Source organism: Thamnophis sirtalis, unplaced genomic scaffold, assembly GCF_051295495.1.
Source record: "Thamnophis sirtalis isolate CommonGarterSnake01/CBP01778 unplaced genomic scaffold, rThaSir2_p1.2 scaffold_2, whole genome shotgun sequence".
Taxonomy (NCBI): domain Eukaryota; kingdom Metazoa; phylum Chordata; class Lepidosauria; order Squamata; family Natricidae; genus Thamnophis; species Thamnophis sirtalis.
The window spans coordinates 46688314-46695864 of record NW_028261382.1 but is presented as its reverse complement, the minus strand read 5'-3'; positions in this window follow the sequence as shown (position 1 = coordinate 46695864).

The window sequence follows — 7551 nt, the reverse complement described above, 5'->3', positions numbered from 1 at the left end:
GTTGGCCCTGGCACAACACTGTTGCTCGCGCATTGCCCGAGTCGAGTACCGTTGCCACGAGTGCAGCAAAGCTTTCAGCTGCCCGGCGAACCTGGCTTCTCACCGCCGTTGGCACAAGCCAAGGAAAGAGGGACATCCAGAGGGCACCAAGGAGAACGAGAACCCCAAACCAGCCCAGCTGCCCCCGAACTCTCAGAGGGGACTTACGGCTGCCCGCACTGCCCCAAGCGCTTCCGACGGAGGGCTTACCTGTGCAAGCACCTGGCCCTGCACACCGCCACGGGGACAGTACTCTCCGAAACTCAGCATCTGCCTGGCAAACGTGGCTCTCTCTCAACTTCCTGGCCTAAAAAGCCATTATAATTCTCGCTCCTGCCCAAGGCAGCTGGCACAGACTTGCCAACCGAGGCGGGAAAGATTGGCAGCCTGTCGAGATTGATGTTTCCCGTGACTTTTGACGGACAGGTGGCAGGAGCCAGATTTCCCAGGCTGCCCTTCCTATCTTCCCGCAGACCAGACATGGGGAGCGAAAGTCTGTTTGTGCGTCCAGATGAGAACGTTTTAAATTTGTCATTTTTGCTGTTGTTTGAAAGGTGGGGGGGGCGTTGAAAGAGACGGGGGAGGGGAGTTTGGATGCAGAGGTATCTTGTCTGCCCCCCCCCAGATTATGGGGTGGGGGAATTTTTGTGAAACGGAAGCGATAGTAAAAAAAAAAGACTTAAAAAAAATCTAAACTTTTCTTGTGTCTTTCCTATCTGTGTGAAAGGAGCCTGTAGAATTTACCCCTGGGTGTAAAACACGAGAAAAAACTTGGGAATTCGAGGTTATATATACAATAGCAAAGTTGGAAGGGACCTTGGAGGTCTTCTAGTCCAACCCCCTGCCTAGGCAGGAAACCCTATACCGTTTCAGACAAATGGCTATCCAACATCATCTTAAAGACTTCCAGTGTTGGGGCATTCACAACTTCTAGAGGCAGGTAGTTCCACGGGCTTATTATTCTAAAGGTATCTTCATAAGACATTCTCGACTTACAATGGTTTGCTTAGCGACCGTGGAAAATTTTGACGGTTCTCTTAACCGCGGCGGCTAAAAAAAAGTTGCAAAATGGCGCTTAACCAGTGTCTCACTTAACGACAGACATTTTAAAGCTCGATTGGGGTCATAGGTCAAGGACTAGCTGTACTTGAAATGTCCAACTTCCGAAGTTGTATCCATCCCACGCTGGCCCTTTCCAGGGGGAAAATAAAATAAAATAGGGAATTGTATAATTGACTTTAAAAAAAAAATGAATTCTCGTTTTTTGAAACGGTTCGCTTGTGGCAGGATTTCATCCCTGTTGTTGCAATTGTGAGTTCAGGTGCTTAATCTGCCTTTTTCTTGGGAATATAATTTAAGAAAAATAAGAAGAATGACATCAGGAGGAAGGTTTTATGTCCCCTTTCCGTGTTGGAATTTGCTTCTACCGCCCTGCTGGATATTTTCCTGTCTCTTGGAAATTAGGTGTATTTTCCAAAAGGTCAAAGGGAAAATAAATTTAAAAAAGGAACTTTTCTGCCAAGTTATTTGGCACCGTTTCCCAACCAGGTGCCTAGTTGCTGGTGGGGAATAGGGAGGGAGGGAGGGAAAGGAAATGAGGAAAGAAAGGAAGGGGGGTGGAAAGATGGAAGGAAAGAAGAGGAGAGAGGGAGGAAAGGAAGGGAGGAGGAAAGAAAGGAGGGAAGGTGGGAAGAAGGAAGAAAGAAAAGGGGAGAGGGAGGAAAGGAAGGGAGGGAATGAAGGAAATGAGGAAAGAAAAGGAAAGGAGGTGGGAAGAAGGAAGGAAAGGAGGAAAGGAAGAGAGGAGGAAAGAAAGGAGGGAAGGAAGGAAAGAAAAGGGGAGAGGGAAGGAAGAAAGGGAGGGAGGTGGTGAGAATGAAGGAAAGAAGGGAGTGGGGGAGGAAAGGAAGGGAGAGAGGGATGAAAGGAAGGGAGGGAATGAAGGAAATGAGGAAAGAAAGGAAGGGAGGAGGAAAGAAAGGAGGGAAGGAGGGAAGAAGGAACGAAAGAAAAGGAGAGGGAAGGAAGAAAGGGAGGGAGGTGGTGAGTAGGAAGGAAAGAAGGGAGTAGGGGGAGGAAAGGGAGAGAGGGATGAAAGGAAGGGATGGAATGAAGGAAATGAGGAAAGAAAGGAAGGGAGGAGGAAAGAAGGAGGGAAGGTGGAAAGAAGGAAAGAAAATGAGAGAGGGAAGAAAGGGAGTGATGGAATGAAGGAAAAGAAGAAGGAAGGGAGGTGGGGAAAATGAAGGAAGGAAAGGAGATCGAAAGGAAGAAAGAAGGAAAAAATAAAGGGAGGGAGGTGGGGAGAAGGAAAGAAAAGGAGCGAGGGGAGGAAAGGAAGGGAGGGAATGAAGGAAATGAGGAAAGAAAAGGAGGGAGGTGGGAAGAAGAAGGAAAGAAAGGAGTGGGAGGGAGGGAGGAGGAAAAAAAAGGAACTTTTCTGCAATTATTTGGCAGTGTTTCCCAACCAGGTGCCTATTTGCTGGTGGAGAATAGGGAGTCCCTTTGCACATATAATACAATACAATACAATAGCAGAGTTGGAAGGGACCTTGGAGGTCTTCTAGTCCAACCCCCTGCCTAGGCAGGAAACCCTATACCGTTCCAGACAAATGGCTATCCAACATCATCTTAAAGACTTCCAGTGTTCCATTCACAACTTCTGGAGGCAACTTCTGTTCCACTGATTAATTGTTCTAACTGTCAGGAAATTCCTCCTCAGTTCTAAGTTGCTTCTCTCCTTGATTAACATGCTCAGAGTTCCTCTTGATTTCCGGTGGAAAAGTGTTTTGAGAGCTTGGGGTTAAATCCCCCCCCCCCCCCCCGCCTTCTATCTGGCAAGCACATAGAAGGGGGGGGGGAGAAAAAAGAGGAGGGGTCTTCAAACGTGTTTCTGAATCCCAGCACTCTGGACACACATCCCTCTTTTCCCAAGCAGAAAACTGCATGGGGCCAAAAATGAGAGGATTCTTGATCTTTTACTGGGGCAGGAAATGTATTTTTCGGGAAAACGTTCAGGAATTTCTACAGCACGTTTTTGATCCTGTGCTTGAGAGGGTCAATTTTAACATTTTCTTTTTTTAAAAGTGCCTTGGGAATTTTATCCAGACAGTTGGAGGCTGGCACAAGTTTTTCTTTCTTTCTTTCTACCCTTCCTCTGTCTTGATTGTCTCCCTTTCATCCTTCCTTCCTTTTCTTTTTCTCTTTCTTCTCTTCCATCACACTTCCATCTCATTCATTCTTTTTCTTTCTTTCCTTCCTCCATCTCACTGTCTCCTTCCTTCCTTTTCTTCCCTTCCTCCATCTCACTCCTCTTCCTTCATTCTTTCCTTCCTTCTTCCATATCACTCCCATCTTCTTCCTTTTCACTTTCCTTTCTCCATCTGTCTCCTTCCTTCCTTTCTTCCCTTTCTCCATCTCACTCCTTCTCTTTCCTTCCTTCCATCTTTATCTCTTTCCTTCTGTCTCACTTCCTTCTTCTTTCCTTCCTTCATCTCAGTCCCATCTTCTTCCTTCCTTATCTTTCTTTCCTTTCTCCATCTCACTCCTGTCTCACTTCCTTTTTTCTTTCCTTCCTTCATCTCAGTCTCATCTTCTTCCTTCCATGTTTCTGTTATCTTTTTCTTTCCTTCCTCTATCTCACTCCTCCTTCCTTCTGTCTTTATCTCTTTCCTTCCTCCATCTCACTCCTGTCTCCTTCCTTTTTTCTTTCCTTCCTTCATCTCAGTCTCATCTTCTTCCTTCCATCTTTCTTTTATCTTTTTCTTTCCTTCCTCCATCTCACTCCCATCTCCTTCTTTCCATTTTTCTTTCTTTCCCCCCTTTCTTTTCCTTTCTTCTTTTCTTTTTGATTGTTGTCGTTCAGTCTCCAAAGGCAGCAAGAGCTGTTCCTGGCAACATCTCCAGGGAGGCTGGGTTGAGTCTTTCAACTCTTCACTCTTGAAAGCTTTGGATTTGTTTATTTTTAAAGTGAAATTGAGTTTTGGACTCAGGCATAATACACTTGTGGACGGGAGGGGGGGGGGTTAGAAAAAACCTGGAAGACTCGCTCTGCTGTGAACTTGGGGGGGGGGGTGTTGCACAGCAACAGCAGGCAGCCCCTCCTCCCCACCCACCCCAAATCTGGATCTCTGCGGCAAGAGGTTTCTTGGAAGCCTGGACTGGCTCACCCAGCTGCCTTAAAGGCATATACACACCTCTGTCACTCTTGCTATAGCAAGAGCCCTTAAATGGCCAGACATGATTCCAGCATGAACCAAACACAGGGGAAGGAGGGAAGGGAGGGAGATGGGAAGAAGGAAGGAGAGAGGGAAGGAGGAAAGGGAGGGAAGGAGGAAAGAAAGGAGGGAAGAAGGAAGGAAAGAAAAGGAGAGGAAAGGAGGAAAGGAAGGGAGGGAAGGAAGGAAGGAAAAGAAGAGGAAGGGAGGTGGGAAGAAGGAAAGAAAGAAAAGGAGAGAAGGAGGGAGGAAAGGAAGGAAGGAAAGAAAAGAAGAGGGAGGTGGGAAGAAGGAAAAAAGAAGAGAGGGAAGGAAGGAAAGAAGGAAAGAAAGAAAAGGAGAGAACAAAGGAGGAAAGGGAGGGAATGAAGAAATGGGGAAAGAAAGAAGGAAAGGAGAGGAAAGGAAGAAAGGGAGGAAAAGAAGGAAAAGAAGAAAGAAAGGGAGGTAGGAAGAAGGAAGGAAAGAAAAGGAGGAAGGGAGGGAGGAAATGAAGAAAATGAGGAAAGGAAAATAGGTGGGAAGAAGGAAGGAAAGAAAAGGAGAGAGGGAGGAAAGGAAGGAAGAGAGGAGGAGGAAAGTAAGGGCGATGGGGAGAAGAAAGGAGAGAGGGAGGGGAAAGGAAAAAAGAAGAGAGGGAGGGGAAAGGAGAGACTGAAGGAAATAAAGGAGGGAGGTAGAGGAAGGAGGGGAGGTGGGAAGAGGGAAGGAAAAGGAGAGGGGGAAGAAGGGAGGAAGGAGGGAAAGAAGGAAATTGGGAAAGAAGGAAGGAACAATGTGAGAGGAAGGAAGGAAGGGACAGAGACAGGGAAGGAAAGAAGGAAGAAAGGAGGGAGAGACGAAGGAGATAGGGAAAGAAAGAAAGAAAGAAGCAATCAAACTGCCAGGAGGTGTGTTGTTTTCAGCAGTGCCTTTCCAGATTTGAACCAATCCTGACATTCCGGGAAATCCAGCCACAGCTGGGCACACATCCGAAACCGCAAACTCGGTTTCCCCTCCCACCTCTGCTATGGGGGCTAATTTCCCGGTCAGGAGGAAACGCCTGTAAAACGAGAGTCATTTCACTCCGTCCGGTCGCTTCCTTCCTGCAGCCGGAAAAACTTTTCTCCTCTTTCTTTCCTGCAACCTTGGAAAACTTCAAAAGAAGTTTTTGTCATGCCCAGATCATCACAAACTCACAAAGAACAGGATGTCGACACACAAACACACACAATCGCTTCCCCAAATAAGAGAGATCAGAGAACCAGCTTTTCTGCCCCCCCCCTTGAATGCAGGTAGTCCTCGACTTACAACGGCTCACTTACCGACTGTTCAAAGTTAAAATAAAAAGGGACTCACGAGCGTTTTTCACACTTACGACTGTCGCAGCATCCCCAGACTCGCGGGATTTACATTTGGAGGCTTGATGACCGATTCACATTTATGACGGTCGTCGTGTCCCTGGGGAGAAAGGGGGGTCACGGGGTCCCCTTTTGTGATTTTCTGGACGAGCAAAAAATCAACAGGGAAGCTGGATTCGCTTAACGACGGTGTGACTGATTTAAGAACCGCAGGGAATCCCTTAAGAAAGATGGCGGGAAAACTTGTAAACTGGGGCAAGACTGACTTAACACATTTCTCACTTAACGAAGTACAATGTTGGGCTCAATTGTGGTCGTACGTTGAGGACTGCCTCTACACACAAACATTTTCCTGATGCTTCCACCCTCGGAAAGCTTCGCAAACTATGTGCCAACCGAGCAGTTCGAAAGCAGGTAAAAAATCCAAGTGGAGAAATAGGAACCACCTTTGGTGGGAAGGGAACGGTGTTCTGCGCAACTTCGGCGTTGAGTCATGCCGGCCACATGACCAGTCTTTGGACAGCGCTGGCTCTTCGGCTTTGAAATGGAGATGGGCAGCGCCCCCTGGAGTCAGGAACGAGTAGCACACACGTGCAAGGGAAACCTATCTATCTCTATTATCTCCCTCTGTCTATCTATCTAACTCTATTATCTGTCTCTATTCTATTCATCTATCTATTCATCTATCTATCTATCTATCATCTCTCCTTCCCTCCCTGTCTATCTATCTCTATAATCCTCCTCTCTCTGGTCTATCTATCCATCCATCCAACTCTATTATCTATCTATCTATCTATCTATCTATCTATCTATCTATCTATCTATCTATCTATCTATCTATCTCTATTTATCCATCTGTCTCTTGTCTCTATTCTCTATCTATATCTCCATTATCTCTCTCTATCTATCATCTATCTGTCTCTAGTCTCTATCTATATCTCTATTATCTCTCTCTCTATCTAACTCTATTATCTATCCATCCTTCCTTCCATCCAACTCTATTATCTATCTATTATCTGTCTGTCTGTCCCTCTATCTATCCATCCAACCATCTATTCATCCATCCTTCCATCCAACTCTCTCTCTCTCTCTAATCTATCTCTCTATCCTTCCATCCATTATCTATCCATCTCTATTATCTGTCTGTCTGTCCCTCTGTCTGTCCATCGATCGATCTATCATCTATCTATCTATCTATCTATCTATCTATCTATCTATCTATCTATCTATCTATCTATCATATATCTCTATCATCTGTCTATTTACCGGTATCTATCTATCTATCTATCTATCTATCTATCTATCTATCTATCTATCTATCTATCTATCTATCTATCTATCTATCTATCTATCTATCTATCTTAACTGCAGTGATTCACTTAACAAACGTGCCAAGGGAGAGATGCAAAACGGGACAAAACTCAACCCATTCCTCCCTCCACAAAGTGAAACCGGGCCCCTCCATTGTGGTCGTAAGTCGAAGACTCCTTTTATCCTTCCGGACACACGGCTGTCCAGTGAAAAGCCTCCAGTGTTGGAGGGCTCACGAGGTCTTTGTCACAGCTGGGGAAGGGAAGGGAGCCGGCGGGCCAGATGCTCAGCCAAGCCGAAGGTTGAGCCCACTTAATTATATGGCCGAACCCAACCGCTAAATACACACCAGGCCAGCGAGTCTGAACAAGCCAAGATCCGCGTGCCCTGGGAAGCAAAAACCCCGGGGAGGGCGCCAAAGCTGGACTACCTGGATGGGGAGAAGTCTGAGGAGGGGGCTCCGGGCTCCAAACAAAAGGAGGAAGAGGGAAAGGTGGGGGGCGCGGGGCTGATCATCTTTCCAGATGGAAGTCCTGCAGAGGGGAATCTTAACCGTTGTTGGTCCCCCCTGGTTTGAACAAACCCACCCACCCACCCTCCTCCCGATGCTGGGGTCTCCCAAAGGATGAGAAGAGAGGCAGAAG